The sequence below is a fragment of the Chelonoidis abingdonii genome, chromosome 10 (assembly GCF_003597395.2).
Source record: "Chelonoidis abingdonii isolate Lonesome George chromosome 10, CheloAbing_2.0, whole genome shotgun sequence".
NCBI lineage: Eukaryota > Metazoa > Chordata > Testudines > Testudinidae > Chelonoidis > Chelonoidis abingdonii.
This window is the reverse complement of record NC_133778.1, coordinates 60,498,466-60,517,543: the sequence shown is the minus strand read 5'-3', so window position 1 is coordinate 60,517,543 and position 19,078 is coordinate 60,498,466. Positions and strand designations below refer to the sequence as shown.

At 39.2% G+C, this 19,078-nt stretch overlaps 1 pseudogene; it reads right to left on the bottom strand.

The window, feature by feature from the left end:
- The window catches only part of LOC116837364 (von Willebrand factor D and EGF domain-containing protein-like), a 276,210-nt pseudogene that overhangs the window by 33,195 nt on the left and 223,937 nt on the right, over positions 1-19,078 (bottom strand).

The following is a 19,078-nucleotide window of genomic DNA, read 5'->3' as shown; positions in this document are numbered from 1 at the left end:
ATTTCTGGACTGTAACAGGCTGATCCAAAGCTTACGGAAGTCAATGGGAGTCTTTTATAGCTTGGAAACTAGGAGCCATTGCATTAGTTGATCTTGCATGTGCATTTGAAAGTCTGCGACACAGGGATAGCATTTGCATCAAAGATTTTCTTTATTAATCAGGAATGAACAATGTTCGAACACTATGTACTTTTCTGAACACACAGGTGTCTAAAGACAGGCAGCAGTGCACCATGATTTTAAAGTACATGACCATGTGTTTTATTTCATGTGTGAAGATAGTTACATAAAACTTGTGTGACCAAGTACTATGACAGGCAATTTAAACTAAGTGACGTTCAAATGTATTATTCCTTCTTTCACTGTGTATTTTGCATGCAAGACATCAAGCAATTATGTCCACTTCAGTGGATTTCCTTTGTCCTGCCCTTTCCACATTTTAAGATGTATTTGAACTGTGGAAAAAACATGCTGTTTGTGATGTCAAAGCATTTTAAACTTATTGTGACATTTTAATATTAAGTATAGGTTAAAGAAATTCTTATGCTGGAGAGAAGCAGAGGGTGAAAACAGCATGTTAGCTGCAGAGAGAGACAGAAAAAGAGCATGCGCTATCACACAGTATAAGAAATGCATCTACTGGGCCATTCCCTCAGTAACAGAAATACAATGTGTGTTTTAAATTGTTTTCTAAATCATATTTCCTCTATATTAGGAAACACAATTTTCCACAAACATTTTTCAAATTGTACAAAAGTATCACAGTGATTTTTTTGTTTAAATCCTTTTTGGATGGCATAAAATTTCAATAAGGAGAGAACTATTTTGACAAATAGTCAATCTTGCTGTCAAATTTATATAATATTTATAATGTAAAACCCAAAGATGAGAAGTCGAGATGTTATTAGTGTTTTCTATGAACATCAGTTTTTTTTTTAAAAGAAACAATATACCACAACCCTCACCTCTGAAAGTACTTTCATTGTGTTTAATTTTTATTTTAAAATGAGATCACACCATTTTTACAGGTCTTGCCACTATACCCTTTGGAATACCTGCAAATATCAGGGGCTGTGCACATTTTGAGACTCAGTTCTACAAATTGCTTACATGATATAGACTTGTTACTTAAAATCTAGGTAATGGATATGTAGCCCGTACATATTATGACTTGAGGACCTGCATACTTTCCAGTAAATTAAGGGTCCATGTTTGATTTCACAGATGTACTATTCTGTTTCAGCATTTGAGAGAACTAAGCAACACCAGAACAGAACAACTGTTTACTGTAACAATTGTAAAATTATTTATGTTCCAACACGGATGACTGGAACAAGGCTCCGATAGGTAGAGATAAGGTTTGAATATGCACAGGGGGAAAAAAAGAGTAATCTGGCCAGCATCCAGCACGACAATTTTCCATTTGAATAAAAATGGATGGAAGCCTTTGTTTGAATGTAGGGCACATAGAGAAAGAAGATACATGGAAAGTGTATAACAAAAATGTATAAGTGCCAAGTATAGATTTTTAGATTGGCAATCTTTTTGCCATGGTAGAGCCCAATACAGTTCCCATTATAGTAAATGGAAAGAATCCCACTGACTTTAATGTGTGTTGAATCAAACTCAACATTCCTAGTACGGTACATTTGTCTTTGGTTAGGATATACTGCATTTAAGAAGAGTATTTTATTCATTTCCATTTGTAAAAAGTATTTATCAGCATCTAGCACATTTATCAAAAAGCAACAATAAAAGCATCAATCTTTTAAAACCAATTATAGTCAGCTTCATTAAGCCGAACTATCATAGTGAGCTAACGCACATCTTGGATTGGGCCCCAAACAACAGATAGAAAGGATTGAGGTCCACCAATGCCCAAGACCACCTACACACAATCACAGGAAATGAAACACTTGGGCAGGAGAAGTATTCAGCTAATCATATTGATGATCGTTATGAGCACCTTCAACTACTTGAAGGGGGGTTCCAAAGAGCATGGAGATCAGCTGTTCTCAGTGGTGACACATGACAGAACAAGGAGCAATGGTCTCAAGTTGCAGTGGGGGAGGTCTAGGTTGGATATTAGGAAAAACTATTTCACTAGGAGGGTGGTGAAGCTCTGGAATGGGCTACCTAGGGAGGTGGTGGAATCTCCATCCTTAGACATTTTTAAGACCTGGCTTGACAAAGCCCTGGCTGGGATGATTTAGTTGGTGTTGGTCCTGCTTCAGAAGGGGGTTGGACTAAATGACTTCCTGAGGTCTCTTCCAACCCTAATATTCTATGAATCTAAGGCTGAAACCCCCATTGGCACATAGTCCTTTTCAATATACCCTGAAAAAATATTATTTTCTGTCCCAGATTCAAACAACACCTCAACCACTGTATGTGTGTGCAAGAATCACCTTGAGTAAATATTTCATCCTTTTCATATCCCAAACTATGGTTAGTGGTTAGAGGCCAGATTCTCAAAGTCAGTGAGAATTAAGTACCTAATTCACCTAGATGTTTTTGTAAATCTCACAAAATCCTGCATTTGTAGGGGCATAAGTACCTTTGCTCAGCTGAAGAAGATATAGATTATACAATGAAATCTAAGTCAATTTTTAGCTGTATAGCAGTTGTAGCCAGTGTCCAAACTTACAGGGACATGTGTTGGGAGCTGTACATTCCATATTCCTTCCACACAGATTTTGACAAACAGATAATAAAGTAACTTAATAAAAGTCACAGGAACCAATAAAACACATAAAAATGATCACTGAGTTAGCTAGTAATGGGCAGATTTTACCTTTGGTTACTTGTGTACTTTTCAGCACAGAATTGAGCCAAAGAGTATATCTAGTGCAGAACCCTGAGGGTTCGCAAAAAGTTACAGTGGGTTGTCGGGGAAAAAAATTTCTAATGGCGGACAGAGCTGTCCCTAGGAACCCTCGGCAGCATGGGGCCAGCAACCCAGGAGCCCCTGACTTCCAAGAGCTAAGCAGATCAAAGCAAACATATCTATCACACTGATGAGATTTAAATTTAAAGACTCCTTATAAGAAATGGAAAGGGGGGCAGATATTTTTGGCTGTTTTTAAAATTAAATAGGCAGCTAGTATTGTTTTTAAAATTATTATGAAGAACAAATTTAAGCTTTGTTGTAGTGTGCATTGTTTGCCTGGACTACTCAAGACCTGAATGTTTGTGTAGGAGGAACTCTTCGAGTTGGTTTCTTAAATACCTGCATGCTGTTTCACATCTGATACTCCTTGATGAAACATAGGAGCCTTGTTTTATAAAAGGCTTATTCAAAGTGATACAAGCTATGAAAGTGAGATCTTGGAAGAGTGTTGTTGTTTTCTTAACGTAATAAAAATACTGTAATGATTAATAATAATAGTGCGTAATAAGCATGTCATAAAAACAAATTTTACATTTCGAAGATGACCGCTTTTATAATTTATACTCAGGTAAAGGAGAAAATCCCTGGAAATTCATTTTAAGGAGGGGGTTCGCGAGACCTAACATCTTAGTGAAAGGGGTTCACAGGTTGTTTAAAGTTTGGGAACCACTGATTTCTAGTGTAAACTGTTAAACTTTCATAGTGACACATGCCCCTCTGCAGAAGGCTGGCAAAAAGCATATGCACTGCCAAGCAAAACAATGTCTAGGCCTTTTGCACAGGGCTGTATTTCATAGATGTATCAGGACAATTAAAAAAGCTATTAGATTTTGATGATATGGCAGCTCTGATCACTGTTCCTAAAATAATCTCCCATCATAGCAAATAGGAAAGTAATAAGAATGACTTTCAGGCTGGGAAATAAATAGGAAATAGACTTTTATTTCGTGACTAAAAATGCCAACAATGTAGCAACAATTCTAGTTAGGCAGTACTTCTGGATTTTGTGCAGAATGTCATGTCAGACTAATGTCAAGAAAAATGTATTTGAATTTTTGCCCAATTTCATCAGTTGTGACTATCTGCTGCCAGAATTCTATTTCCAGTGGCTTTTCCTTTCCCATTAAACAAATTATAATTATTATTAATTTGGTAATGACAAAGCTGTGACTTTTCCTGCTTGACAAGTGGCCATCCTTAATTGTGACTATTAGTGCACCAGTTCTAGAGTCGCTCCCCCCGCCCAGGAATATTGTAAGACCAGCATATTTTGCAGAACTCTAGAGACATCATGTTTTCAAGAGAATATCTATTCCAAAATAGGTTTTATTTTCTACAGGAAACTTTTGTGCCTATTTAAAAAGGGATTAGAATGAAAAACGCCTTCAAACTTCTCCTAAGGCAATACTATTTCAAGAAATAGCCTGCATTCCATGGAGATCGACCTCTACCTGCCCCTACTGCAAGGATTGTTAGCTGTCAGTAACTCTACACTGAACATGCTTGGGGGTGGAGAATTAAGAGTTGAGCCATGCATTTGGCTTGAATTCCATGTTCTTGATTCTAAAGGTGTAGATCTGCCAATAAAAAGCACAACAAAATACCAGAACAGAATGTTCTGTTGACCTCATCTCCAATGTTGAAATGATCCGCCTGGGATAGAAAATTACTGTACAAGCGCCATCCCCGGGTACCCTAAAGAATCCTATATAACTTAAACAGCTGCTCCTAGTCACTTATTACTGTCTGTATGCACCCTGTTAAATAAAACTAACCCCAGAGGAGGAACAGCATTTCCTTCCATATTTTAGTAGTTAAAATGCCTTTAAAGTTACAGGCCTACATCGCTTTAGTACAGTGGGAAATGGAAGCAAGAACATAAATAACATATTTCATTATGATTTTAAAATCATCACAGTGAACATTTCAGAGCACCAGTCTGTGAGGATATGTGGCATAAGAATCCTATTTTGGCTAGGTATGGCTTAGATGAACTAATGTCATCTGTTGTTTCTCTGATTCTGTAGATATGATTTAAAAAGAGGTACTGAAAAATATCAGCTCTGTAAATGCTGTGGAATGTCTTACACACTTGGTCAGTGATGAGCAGTGTGCCACGAACCTGCGGAATGTGTACCGCTGTCATTTATTGGCAATACAGTACTTGTCCTTTAAGGGTATGTCTACACAGCAAAGAAAAACTTGAGTTTGCAGGGCTCAGGCTGTGAGGCTGTTTCATTGGTGTGTCGACTTCTGGGCTTGGGATGGAGCCCAAGCTCTGGGATCCTCCCACCCGGCTTCAGCTTGAGCCTGGGTCTATACGGCAATGAAACAGCCCTACAGCCCGAGTCGGCTGGCATGGGCCAGGCATGCGTTTTTCTTTGCTGTGTAGACATACCCTCTAAGGACCCTTAACGCTGATCCTGATTTTTTTTAAGTTTCCTTCCCTCACTTCACAAAGTAGGTTAGTTCTTTAGCACAAGCAAATGCACTCATTTGTGTACACGTACACAAACCTGAATAGGCCCTTGGCCCTCCTGTTTCCTGTCTGTAACTCTGCGGCTGACTGTAGCTCTCTCCTTCTCAACCCTTCAAAAGGTTCTATCTCCATGATGTGCTATAGGGCCTCACTATCTCATCTTAACACTGAACTATTAATAAATAACAATATTAGTGCCTTCCACTCAGAAAGGACAAAGCCCTTTACAAACTTAGGACCAAAGTATGGTGGTGCTGTAGTGAAAGATGGGGAAGGGCCCTCCTCTGAGCTCACATGCAGAGGGCTGAGCTAGTACCAGAGAGTGCAGAAGAGTTAGGGGGGACTCTCCCTCTGCCTGCAGAGCTGGTGATACCAGAAAGAGTAGGGTGAAGGCAACATTATAGCCCCGTTCCCACTTACACCATCAGGGAGCTGCTGAAAAGAGTGTTCTCAGTCAGAGCTGCAGCACTTTTGGAGAATCTGGCTGCTTCATTTAGATACCTAAATCTGAGCTAAGATCATTGAAAAATCTAGTGCATTCAAAAGTAGGAGGGTTATTTGGGTGGAAGAGTCTCTTAATGAAGGATCTCAAAGGAGAAGGGAGCCACAGCTACGTTTAGAGTCAGAGAAGAAAAGTCTTTGTCCTAAATGAGAAAAGAACAACAACAAAAAAAGGTTGGTTTGGTTCAGGAGAAATATTAAATTCTAGGCTGATTATTATTTGCCCCAAACCAGTTCCCCTAGGCCTAATTTTTAGCACACATTTTTTAAAAATAGTCTGGATTCTGTCACACAAAATAAACATCATGTATTGCAGTATATATTATCTTGGAATATTTTCAGCCATTCCTGTTAAGGACAGGTCATATTTCTTAAGCACCACTGATATCAAACCTTGCTACAGATGGGCTGCTTCCTTTATCTAAACAAATTCCATTATGAATTAAGATGGTGGCAGCTCTCAGCAGACGGTATGAGGCTGTCAGCAGTTTCACTCACTGTTACATCACAATACCGGAGGTGCTGCATCCAAGCATAAAGATTTCAAAAAGCTTGAACTCATTCGAGCTTTGATCATCTGCTCGGTTTTGTTGTCTGTTCTTAAAGGGAACTATTGTTTCAGGGGAATTCAGTACTGTCCTGGCTGGATTCAAGTGTTTTAGCAGAGATGATGGCAGTCCTTAATGCAAGGAATTATCACCATCTTTCCACCCCGTCAGGATGAGTCTGCTGCTTTTGACATGGAAAGAAACATCAACAGCTGGGGGTACAATAGATGTTCCTCAGGCAGATCCAGGAATGGAGGCATTTTTGGTCCTGTTCCAGGCATGTGCACAGTAAAACTTTTGATAGAACAGGCTCACAGAAGAGACAGACTTGTTATTTAGTCAGGTGACATGGTTAGCAGCAAGAGAAAAATAAAGGATGTTTGTGTATTGTATCATCAAACTCTGAGACCGAGAATGATGTTGGTTAAGGACTCTACAGAGGGATTTTCCCTAAGTCTAGTGATCCAAGGTGAAGAGAAGGAGCTAAGGAATGGCAGCTAAATTATATATTTGAAGAAAAATAACAATCTACTTGATAAGCTGCTTATATACAAAGATGATGTGTGTGTCTCTGTAAGGCCAGAATTTGGGAACCAGCTATTCTGTACTAAGTACAGCTCTGGGAGTGCCATAGTCCTGAGACTTGTGGGTATCTCTCCTGGTGCAAGATAGGGCAGCCTCAGGACTGCACTGCCTGGGCCAGTTCAGGAAACAGCTGGGGGTTATTGTTCCCCTGGTGTGGCCTCTTTCCTGGATAGATTCCAATATGCCTCCCCCAGGCTGGGAACAGTTTGCTACATGGTCCAGGGTTGGCTACAGCTGCTGTACCCTACCTGGGGATTCCACCATATTGTGGGAAGCCAGAGGAAGCCAGTAAAGCCAGCTTGAATGCTGCTGTGCACTCCTGAAGCAGTGTAAAACAACCTTAGTGGGGGGGGGGGGCAGGATCTGGCCCATTATTTGTGTGTGCATATCATGAGAATATGAGCGGATAAGGGAATTAAACAGACAATGCAAACATTTTTGCCTATTAATCTTAGCAATGCAAGGGTAGTTACTGTATCGGCTTTTCTAAAGGATTTCAACATAGGATTTAATGATAGGTAAGTGAATTCACTCCTTTTAAACAGTATATAATACTATTGTTTCTCTAAGGTCCTTTAAGCTGTCTAATAAATGAGTCAATAGATTATGAATACGCTTCTGGAACTATGCATGTCAGGTGGCAAGGTCAGTTCCCTATTCAGAATGCTAGTGATGGGATTTAAAATTGCTTTCCAAGGTAGCAGAAACTTCTTGTTTAGCAAAACCTAAATTGTCCATGGCATATGAAGTTTGTGTGGACTTCTAGAGCCTAATTCAGATCTTTCTTACATCAATTTTACATGATTGTAATTCCATTGACTTCAAAAGTATGACTCTTGCAGTAAGTCACGGTAAGTGTAATCAAAATCAGGTGCGCTGTTTCTATTGATTAGACATTGGCAAAATAAAAATACCATTCATCTTAGGAAAAAGCTGTTTGTTCTGAGCTATAAAACAAGTTTGTTCATTATTTTAAAAGAAAACCAGGCTTTGAAAAAAAAATGTGATCCCAATTGACAAACCCCACAAACTTACAATAAAAAAAATCATTTTGCACAGTGATTAGCATCGAAAATATTGAACGGTATTCAGCAGTTTCTTTTTTCTCTTACTTTGACATGTAATTCCATCACCATTGTATCCAGGGGGACAATGGCCACATTTAAATCCTCCTTCTTTAGCTGACTCACACTGCACTCCTTTAAAACATGATGTATTAGCACATGTGATTTTCTTGTTCAGATGCAGCAGCCCATTAATAGTTTTTGAGAGTGCCAAATGATCCCCCGCTGAGGCATATGACTTTCTAATTGCAGTTGTCTGTTCTGGAAGCCTTGCTTGAACAAACGTTCTGGGAAGTACTGGGAAGTTAGCACTGTGGGGAGCCATACCCAAAAAAGGAGCTCTCAGATGGAATGAAGAGGTTAGTGGTGCTGTCAAAGCAGATGTCCTTGGCTGGTCTGTTCTAAAAGCATGGGCTGGTTTAGTCTTTGTAATTGCAATCCTACTGGACCATTTTCCAGGAGAAAAGTCAAATGTTGGCTGGATCCGTCAAACAGCATGTGGCCTTGTAACTAATAAACGTGTGTTCTTATCAGGATGGGGAGAAATAGTCCCAGATGCATGTGATCTAACATTTAGCTTATAATCAGAGGAGTCTGGTTTGTCGTTCTGACAGTTGCTGCTTTGGGGTTAGGTTCTTGAAGCAGAAGTAGATCCTGTGTAGAATTGTTTATTTTTACTTTCTTATGGGAAGATGCTCTTTGAAGTAGCGAGGAGTCTGAATTGCTATTTCTTGTATCTGATGCCTGAGGATGGGAAACCCTCCTTTTCAAAATAAGTGATTGAATATCAGTGACTGTGGGGTTTCTTGTCATAAGGTAAGTGTGTTCTAGTCTTGGGATTTGAGCCTGGGAAAGTTTAGAATCAATATTTCTTGACTTTATGACAACTTTTTCTTGGTAGGAGCTAGCATCTGTATTACCTCTCTCAGCAGTATCTGTACGACTGTAGGAAGATCTTGACACTAGAGTTAAAGGAAGATATGTTTCAGTAAATCTACTGGTCTAAATCTACAAAAAGAACAATGACACATCATCTTAATCAATAAGTAACAGGGTATCGTCAACACAGAAGAATGAAATCCACTATACACAGGAAGAGACATTATAATAAGTCCTGAATAACTGAATCTATTATTGCTTGTTTGTTTGGATTGGGTATCACCAAGGAGCCCAGTTGTGAATCAGGGTCTCCTTGTGCTGGGCACTGTACAAACACTTACTAAAAAAGACTTCACCCTGAGGAGCATACCGTCTAAATATAAAATGAGAGACAACAAAAGGACACAGAGAGGTGGAGCAGAAGGAAATGATGAGACAGTATAGTTAGCATGATGGGCAGTGGTTCTGGCACACTAGCCGCTATCAAGTTTTTTGTAGGCATTGTGGCAAAGGAGGGTTTTTTAAGGAAAGAGGACAATATAGTGGCTTGGGGGATGTTTATGGGGAGCTCCTTCCAAGGAGGAGCAGCATGGGAGAAAGCACAAAGGTGCATGTTTGAAAATATAACGAGTGGATGATAAAGACTGCCACCACTGGCAGAGTGGGAGTTGGGGTAGACCTTTCAATAGTTGTATGAGATGATAGATGAGGAAGGGAAAGGTGTTGAAAGTGAAGACAGCTAGTTTGAATCAGTTCTTTCAGAAATACTAATTGCCACATGCTGCGTGAAATGAATGAATAAGCTATTTTTAACATGCTCACTCCATGGCACAGGGCTCATTTCAGGCTATAGGACCATGACCTAGGCATACAATCCTTATATAATTACTCAACACTTTTTATATAGTTGTTTAAAGACTACATAAATACCAATAATCTTTACAATGCTCCTTCTGAGGTTGGTGGGATCACCATAGCTAACCAATGAAAAAACTGAAGTACAGAGATTAAGTGACTTGACAACGGTCAAAGAGAGTTAGAATCAGAGCAAAGACTAGAACACAGGAGTTCCTGGCTCCCAAAGCAGTGTTCAATGAACTAGTAAACCATATCCCTCTCTCAGCTAATGATGATGTGTTATTTTCCCTCCTGGAACACAATGGGGCATTGTTCCAGAGTTGGATGCTGGTAGTGATTCACGCAATGGACCACAGCAGTAAATAAATACAAGTGCAGTATTGTACTGCACAATACAAGATTGACAAATGATCAGAAGAGTGTGGAAAAAGGGGCAGAGGAGAGAGGCAAGAGAGAGAAGAAGAGATCAGAGATAACAGAGAATAAGAGAAAATAGGCGAAGTAAAGGGATTTTTACAAATGAATGAGAGAAATAAAGATGAAAGAAATATCCCCAGAGATAATTATCAGTCACAGACAAGAAGTACTGCTTCTAGAAAATTCAATTCAGGGATCAAGAAGCGACAGGAGTGACAGTGGAGGCCTGAATAGCTACTTTGACAAATTTCTGAAATGAGCATAAATAATAGCTTTGAGCTCCAGCCATCACAGTGGAATCAAATTGGTTTTATCCTAAATGAATGTTAGTAATACCAAAGGGATCAACCTGTCAAACTAGAAACTGAAATCTTCCATTTACCTCCTGATCAGGTACAATAGATGCAGCGTAATCTTCCAAATATGCCCCAGCTAATGTGTTCCAAGCTTCATTTTTTGCGGGGGTGGGGGAGGAAGCCCTCCTTTAGGTCTGAGTGTTTCTGTGACCATTCAGCCTTTGACTTCTCTGATCAGAATGCCAACAAAGGTGCCAATTGAGCTAACTGCGGTTGTAATATTGTGGGGTGGACATCTGCTCACTATGATAGTTACTGAATTAAGATCTCTGACAGCTGTTTTCCACAGGCAACCATAAAGCTATAAAATATTTATAGCTTTATGATTGCCTGTGGAAAACAGCTATCAGCGATCTATAAAATTATCTGTCCCGAATACTATAGCAAGTTTGCACTAATATGGTTCAGTGCAAGCTAGTTAAGATGAGATCTTGATAGAACTTTTCTGGCAGAGCCAGTAATTTTTATTGGGCAATTTTCTAGTATCTAAATAGACAATGAAGAAGCATTCTAAGAGATTGCAGACTCAGTTGTCTGTAGTCAGCAGCTTTCTCCAATCCTCTGTACTTCAATTTATTTTCCATGCAGTCAATCAATATCTGACAATGTATAACCTATTATCAATGCAGAGTGTGATTGGATGAATCTGTGATGCCAGTGTATGATTACATATTGGCATGGATGAAAACAACAACAAAATGACAGGCCAAAGTACTGTGTGTATTTTGGTACAAAAATACATTTTCACTCACCGCCAGCCTTCCCACCTACGGTAACTGGGAGATATGCAGCAGCGGAAAGATTGAGGGTTTTTTTTTATAGAAGCAGGTGAGAGAATGAGGGGCTGATACACCACTACACTGTTCCAGTTTTATGCTGCTGTTAACTTCATTAATTTCAAACGAGAGCAACATAGTGGTGAATCAAGCCCTGAGACTATAGATTTTTCTCCTCCTCCTCCTCTTCTTCTATCTGGGGAAGAAATGGCAGGGACCAGATTTCAGAGAATGAACATTTAACCCCCACCCAACTCTGAATATGCTACTTTTGAACTATGCCACCTGGGGTTCCCCTCTATGGGATTTCCTCTACACTGGAAGTCCCCAGACACTCAGTTAAGCCAGCTTTCCACCCACTTTGTACTGGAGCAGCACGTAAGAGCCAGAGAGGAAGCCCAAAACTGACCCACAACATTTGACCTAAGGTCCATCATGACAGTGCTGGGAAGATACAGAACATTCAGATTTTCCTTCTGATGTGAACTGCAATTTACAGCCAAATATTGCACATCTGTAGTCAAAAAGAAGAAAATCATGCCTATTCTCAAAGTAATAAAGAGGCTGTAGGAGCCTGTGAACACAATTGGTCTCAGATACAAGGAAATGGAGCAGAGATACTCCAGTGCTGCCAAAATCCAGGGAAAGAAACTCACACTGAAAACCAGAAAAAAACAAGTCTAATGCATTTGTTGTCTTCTGGGTTTCTTGTCTTTCTTCTGTGCCTTGGCAGGCTTTCAAAAGCAGGCCAAGTCCAAGGCCAGATTAAGGCCAAATGAGGCCATAGATGCATCAAAACATAGGGGTCCAGTGTAGACCCTTTTCCCTCTTCTCCCAAAACATCAGCAGCATGGGACTCCCTCCCCTCATTTCCCCCTAGAGGAGACAGCAGTGGATCCTTCTCCCATATAAATAAGCCCTTCGTTTTCAGTTTAAACGCATTTTTACCAAAAATCCCTTTTTTTTTTTTTTTACAAAAGTTTGTTTTACAAAAAGTATTATTCAGTTTTTTCCAATTTTCACCCTACTTTTTTATCATTCAAATATATAAAAATAACCTGTTTTACTAGGAAGATACAATACATTGCATGATGTGTATATATATATATAATGATAATGCATTAGTCTGTTTATATGCAAAGCTGCCTGTCGCAGTAAGACTATGTGTAAGTCTATGTATAAAGTCTAGAAGATGCACACAATAAACAACAGGCACGCATGCAAGCTCTGAAGTGCATGTGCATCTGAACATACTGATGAATCTCATGCCCACCAGGTATATATTTCAATCTGTTAGGAGATAATTGTCTAAAGATCTGACACTAAAATTGGAAGAAAATGAACATCTGTATCAGAACACATTTCAGAACACAAGGAAATATTCAAAAGTTAAAAAAAAAACAGGAGAATATATGAAGTTGAATATATGTGCTGCAAATGGTTTGGCCCAATTATTAAATGTAAATATTTATAAGCTAATAGTTTTAAGTCTAGAACAGTGAACTGTTTATTCAAATGAAAAGTTATATTTCAGGATTAGAGAGAGATTGTTAAACTCAGAAGTGGCATTGTGCTTTGAGTTCTGTTTTAGTTCTGCAGCAAACTACATTGATGAATAGAATGAAAGCATTAAACTGCTGAATACTTTTCCCCCTATCACTCCATCCACCAAAATAAACCCCAATATTTACCTAGCAAAATTATTTTTTTAAATGATTTTCACCTGTTTTTGTTGTTGTGGGAATAAGCTGATAAAGTCCTGGGAAAAATTAAATAAAATAAAAACTGAAAAGGAAAGGCCCTACATATAAAGAGGCAGGGCTGGCAGCAGGCTTCCCCCCGCAGAGCAGCTGGAGTGTGTCTGCTTGACAGGTGGGCGCATGGCCCTGGCGCACTGCACTCTTCCCCTCCTGCCACACATATAGGCCTCTTTTGGAATGGTATTGCTAAGGGTGGCACAGAACAGTGGGTCTTGGAGTTAACATCTGATTGAGATCCACAGAGCAGTTCACACCTCTCCGAGCTATTGCTCCAGGCTACCTGCAGACTCAGTTATTGCTGCTTTGTTTATATCTGGGTCTCATTTTCAAGCTTTTCTTCACACGATGAGAGCTAGAAACATTTGTGTTTTTTTTTAAAAAGCATACTTTCTGATGTAATCCCATGATGCCAAGATCTGGAGCCTAACGCATGGTCCTGTAGTGCCTATGCCTTAATCTACCCCTCACTATGTCCTTAGACTCAATTAAATACATAAAAGTGATGAAGTACTACTCTTCAGCTCAAGATCAAATCCTTCCTCTCATAAGAATTCTCTAGTTATGACATTCTCTGGCCCTGCAGAGTATTATTGCACCTTTGCATCCTGTTAGCATACAACTGTTTCACAATTCAGTAGATAATTTAAGAATTCACCTTATTATTAACACAATTTAATACATTTACAGTTTGTATATCTTTAGAGCCATTAACATTTAGCAATACATTATGTGTAGCACGTTTCTCATTCAGAGAAATGTCTTCAGAGAAATGCTTTTCTGACGTATTATACTGTTTGGTTCATCATTTAAAATTTGAAATACCTACAAGCACATACATCTCATTTAAAGTGTCAAGAGAGAGCAGAAAAATTATGTTGGTCTGAGGAGTCTTGTTACCAAAGTATAAGGGATCATTTTATTTATCTCTCTCCCTCTCTGCATTCATACTTCTTTAAAATTTGCCCAGTGAGAGAGGAACACTTTGATCACATGTCTGGAAGAAGAGGAGAAAGCAAGAGAGAATTTTCACAATATTCTGAAAAAGAGTGATCTTATCTTTTCATTTCCCCTGGCCCCAACCTTCCCCCTAACTGCGGAATCTTTCTACTATTATTTGTTTCCATAACAACGGTGTGGTGAAAACTCCTTTCCTCTCATCTATGAACACCTCCTACAACCATCATCTGTGTACATACCCTTGACTCTCCCCTCCCTTCTGTCAGATTCTTCAAGTGTCTAGGTTGCCTCCTCAGTTGCTGTAGCCTCTTGCTGTCTTCCCATAAAAAGCAATGTCCCAATCCCCCTAGCTGGGAACCCTCAATCCCTCCCTCTAAAAAAACCTCCCCACTAATCAACATATGATCTTGAGCCCCCAAGCCCTAGAAAGCACCTGTTTTCAGGTTAAAAGAGAAATAAGCACATCATCAATTAAGTTTGGGTTGGGAATGTAAGTTTATAGCTTCCGTTTGGGGATTCAGATTCTCTTTCTACTCTTAATGGCAAAGGTGGAAAGTTAAACACCGTGCAAGAAAAAAGGAACTCTTTGCATCAATTTAAAGCATAATTAGCATGAGCTGCTTCTTTTTTAATCAATCACCACTTTTAAAAATATGAAAATAGAGAGGTATTAATATTAGCCTTATTTTAAAAATAAACCTTATTTTAAAAATAAACATTTAGACTGTCTTTTAAAATGAGTTTGATCTCATGCTTGTAACTGTTTTCCCACATCACAAAATGAATTTTGGATGAATTGGAATTCTGGGCCTAAGTGGTGCCCCCGGATGGAATTTGCAAATGGTAAAAGGAGAAGCAGTGGCAGACATATGAGCGCAAGCCTGCCCACACTATGCCTCACTGAAATCAATGTTATCAGTCACAGCTTCTGTGATCATTAAGTTCACTCACTAATTTATTTACAGCAAAATAAGAGAGTGGACATCTGGTTCACTTTCCCTAGAGGCATAGCTTATCCTCATAGAAAAGTTTCTGTAGCCTGAGATGGTGATGTTGGTGTTAGGCTGCTATTGTAAATTCTCTTCCCCAGTGCCCTACATAGAATCATGGATAATAATGACATTCTCCAACTGCTTTCTTTTTACAACAGTTCCATTCTCCATTTTAGCATTTAGGTGTTTTGTTTGTTAAATGTGGCCACATCTCTCAGAACATCTGCAGCGGTACGTATGCAATTCTACAAAACCATGCAAAACTTTGCAATGCAAATTTGTTTTGTGCATATGAAATAGAAAATTGCACAGCTCTGCCACAAAGCATTTGCAAAGGAAAAACTGGGATCTCCAGATAGCTCTGACATTAGTATCTGCGAAAAGATCTGTGTATTCAGAGTACAGCATGCTCTCAAATTTAAAAAATGAATTTGCTTCATCTAGGCTTGTATTTCTCCCCTCCTCCAGGTCCATTTCCTGTGAACGTTTAAGTGGTTGAATTTTATTCACAAACATTTAAAGAGAAATATTGCGAACTTAAATGCTCACAGTCCTGAATAGCAAATTTTAAACTCACACAAGTATTTGTATTAGAATTGCTTTATTTTATAAGAAAGGGGGGACTACTGGACATAACACTGAGATAGAATCATGTTATGCAGCAGGCAGAAATGGAGAGCTCAGAGAGGCCTGTATGGTAAACGAAAGGATACAGGACGCAGCTCAAAACTCTGGATATAGTGGAATCTCCATTGCTAATTACTTAAATACCTTCCAGTACAGACAAGGGGGTGAAATCCTGTCTCCGTTAAAGTCAACATGGGTATGTCTACATGGCCTGTGCAAGGCAGCCTCCTAGTCTGGGTCGACAGATTTGGATTAGAGGGATCTGTGCGACGCAATGAAAATATCTGTGCAGATGGTCCTTTGAAGTTTCAGCTCAGGCTCTGAAGTCTAGGGAGGGACGTGGGCTTCAGAGTCCAAGTCACAACTTCAAAGTGCTATCTACACAGTAGACAGCTATTTCTAGAACATTAGTGCAAACCCCTGTCTATCAACCCAGACTGAGAGTCTTGCTTTCATAGACTGTGTAGACAGACCTTATGAGTTTTGCTATTCTGCGATTTCAGCAGAGACAGGATTTCACCCTGGGTTCACGCCAGAGACCTAGCAGAGAGGCAATTAAATGAGCCAACAACGTCCTGACTGGACCTTTCTTAATAGGATCACATATATGAGACAATAGCTGGTGAGGACAGAAAATTATAGGCCCATCCATGGTGTGGAGAGCCAGAAGAAGGTTATCTTTGTAGCATTCAGGGTCATGTAAAATCCATTGCATGGGTTCTCTGCCTCTGGGGGAATTTTTTTTTTTGGGGGGGGAGGTGTGCAGGGGACAGAAATGCTCCCTTTCCACTGCTTTTGGCTCTACTGTATGTGCACAAACACACAATATTTGGGCCATAGTTAGGGCCCTTCGTTTTTGGTTTTTATTTTATTTAATTTTCCCCAGAAATTTATCAGTGTTTATTACTGCAACAACAAAAACAGGTGAAAATCAGTGGGAAAAACTATTAATAATTTTTTGGGTAAATATCTGGGTTTATTTTGGTGGATGGAAGAACAGGGGAAAAAGTATTCAGTAGGGTAATGCTTTGATGAACAGAGTTCAGTGTGGCTTGCTGCAGAACTAAAACAGAACTCAAAACATGCCACACCTGAGTTTAAGAAAACAATATATCTTTAATCCCCAAATAAAACTTTTCAGTTTACTGAAAACTCAGCAGTTCACTATTGTACACTTGGAACCATTAGCCTGTAAATATTTACATTTAATAATGGGGCCATACCATTTGCAGCACATACACTCCACCCTCCTCTTCTGTTTTTGCTTTTTTTGTTTTTTGGGTTTTTTTTTTTTTTAAACTTTTGAATACTTCCTTGTGTTCTGATACAGATTTTCATTTTCTCTCGATTTTAGTGTGTCAGATTTTTAAACCGTTATCTGTTAACAGCTTGAAATGTGTACATGGTGGGTGTGAGATTCATCAGTACATTCAGATGCGCACATGCTGCAGAGCTTGTGTGCGTGTCTGTTTGTTTATTGGGTTTATCATCTAGATTTATACATAGACTTACTTCATCAGGCAGCTTTGCATATACACACAGACTAATGTATTATTGTAATACAAAACATTGCATGAGATATATGTATTTTCCTAATAAAACAAGTTTTTTTATATATATATTTGAATGATACAAAGGTAGGGTGAAAACTGGAAAAAAAAGAATAAGAGTTTTTTTGTAAAACCCAGGATTTTTTTCAAGAAAAATCAGTTTAAACTGAAAACAAAGGGGCTTAGTCATAATGAGGCACATACTAGCAACTTGATACCATAGCGACTGGACAGACAGGTAGACACTGAAAGATGAGGTACTATAATGAAGTCCAGTATAAACAGCTAATTTGTGAATACAGCCATTTTACCCCAGTACTGGCATTATTAACTGTTGGGCCTGATCCTGTAGGAGGTGTTGAGTGACAAAGAAAGAATACTCCAATATTCCTCCTTTTCCACTGACTTTTCACCACTCCTTTTTAAAGAACCTTTGAGTTTTTGTAGCTTTCCCTCCATCCATATTTCTTCATTAACTTGCAAAAGGAATTATTTTGACCAGAACTGGTCCAAACATTTTGACTAAAGGTTTTTTCCATCAAAACCCAGGGTTTTAAAGAAATGGCCTGGAGGTTCAGTCACTCACCTAGGTTGACCTAGGTTGGGAGACCTAGGTTCAAGTTCCTACCTGGCCTGACCCACAAAAAGTGGCCTATCTGCTAAGCTATAGCCTTAGTCTCTCCCTCTGGTCCCCTGAGTAGTTAATTCTTCATCTCCAACAGCGTGGACTGACTGTAGGTTATGGCACTTACCTGAGATGTGGGAGATCCAGGTTCAAGTTCCTGCTCTGAATTAGGATGAGCAAAGACTCAAATGTGGGCCTCTCAGACTCCAGGACCGTATCCCTAACCCCTGGTTGTTCTAGAGTGAGGGTCTCGCATAGACTTCTTCCCCCCCCCCCCCCACAAAAAATGTCGAAAGAATTCATTTTCAATCCATATTGGAATGAAAACAGATTTTGAAACCTCAATATTTTTGGTGAAAAGGAATAGTCATTTTCTGGCCAGCCCTAATTTTGAGAGCAATGTGCTGTCTCCTCCCCACTGGGATGATTGCTCAGCAGAGTCTGGTACAGCAAGGCTGCTCAGCAAATGTACTAATGCTATTTCTAGAACTTATATCCAAAGAAAATTGGGCTGGAGGCTGAAGACTTAATCGTTGCAAAGTGAGTAATGCTGAAATCTTGTGCTCTTTTATAAGAGAAAGGTTATGTTACGAGGAGACAATCTATTTACTCATGTTATATTAATGGCCCTATTTATCTCCCATAATGCACAGTTCAGTGTATTTATAAGATTTTCAATGGGAGTCTTTGACATTTTAATCCATTTATTGATGCACTTAAATAAAATGAGATCTAAGAATTTGAGAGCTTAAGTCATTTAAGGCAAACATGTCAATGAAGATACTGAATGAAGGTTGGAGAAAATTTTTTGCAACTATTTGATATGAAAGGGAATGGAATTTAATTCTCACTAATCCCTTTAACACTCAAGGAGTCTCAAAACAATACCTTAGAAATAGTCACTTTATTTCTAACCACTTCATTATGAAAAAGACAATATAGAGCAAAAATATGCAACAGAAAGCACAATTCTGAGACTCAGGGAACATAGTAATGCAGATAAAGTAGGGGCTAGATGCTGCCCTAATTTATACCCATTTCACACTATCAGAGGGGTAGCCGTGTTAGTCTGGATCTGTAAAAGCAGCAAAGAATCCTGTGGCACCTTATAGACTAACAGACGTTTTGAAGCATGAGCTTTCGTGGGTGAATACCCACTTCGTCGGATGCATGTAGTGGAAATTTCCAGGCGCAGGTATATATATCCAAGCAAG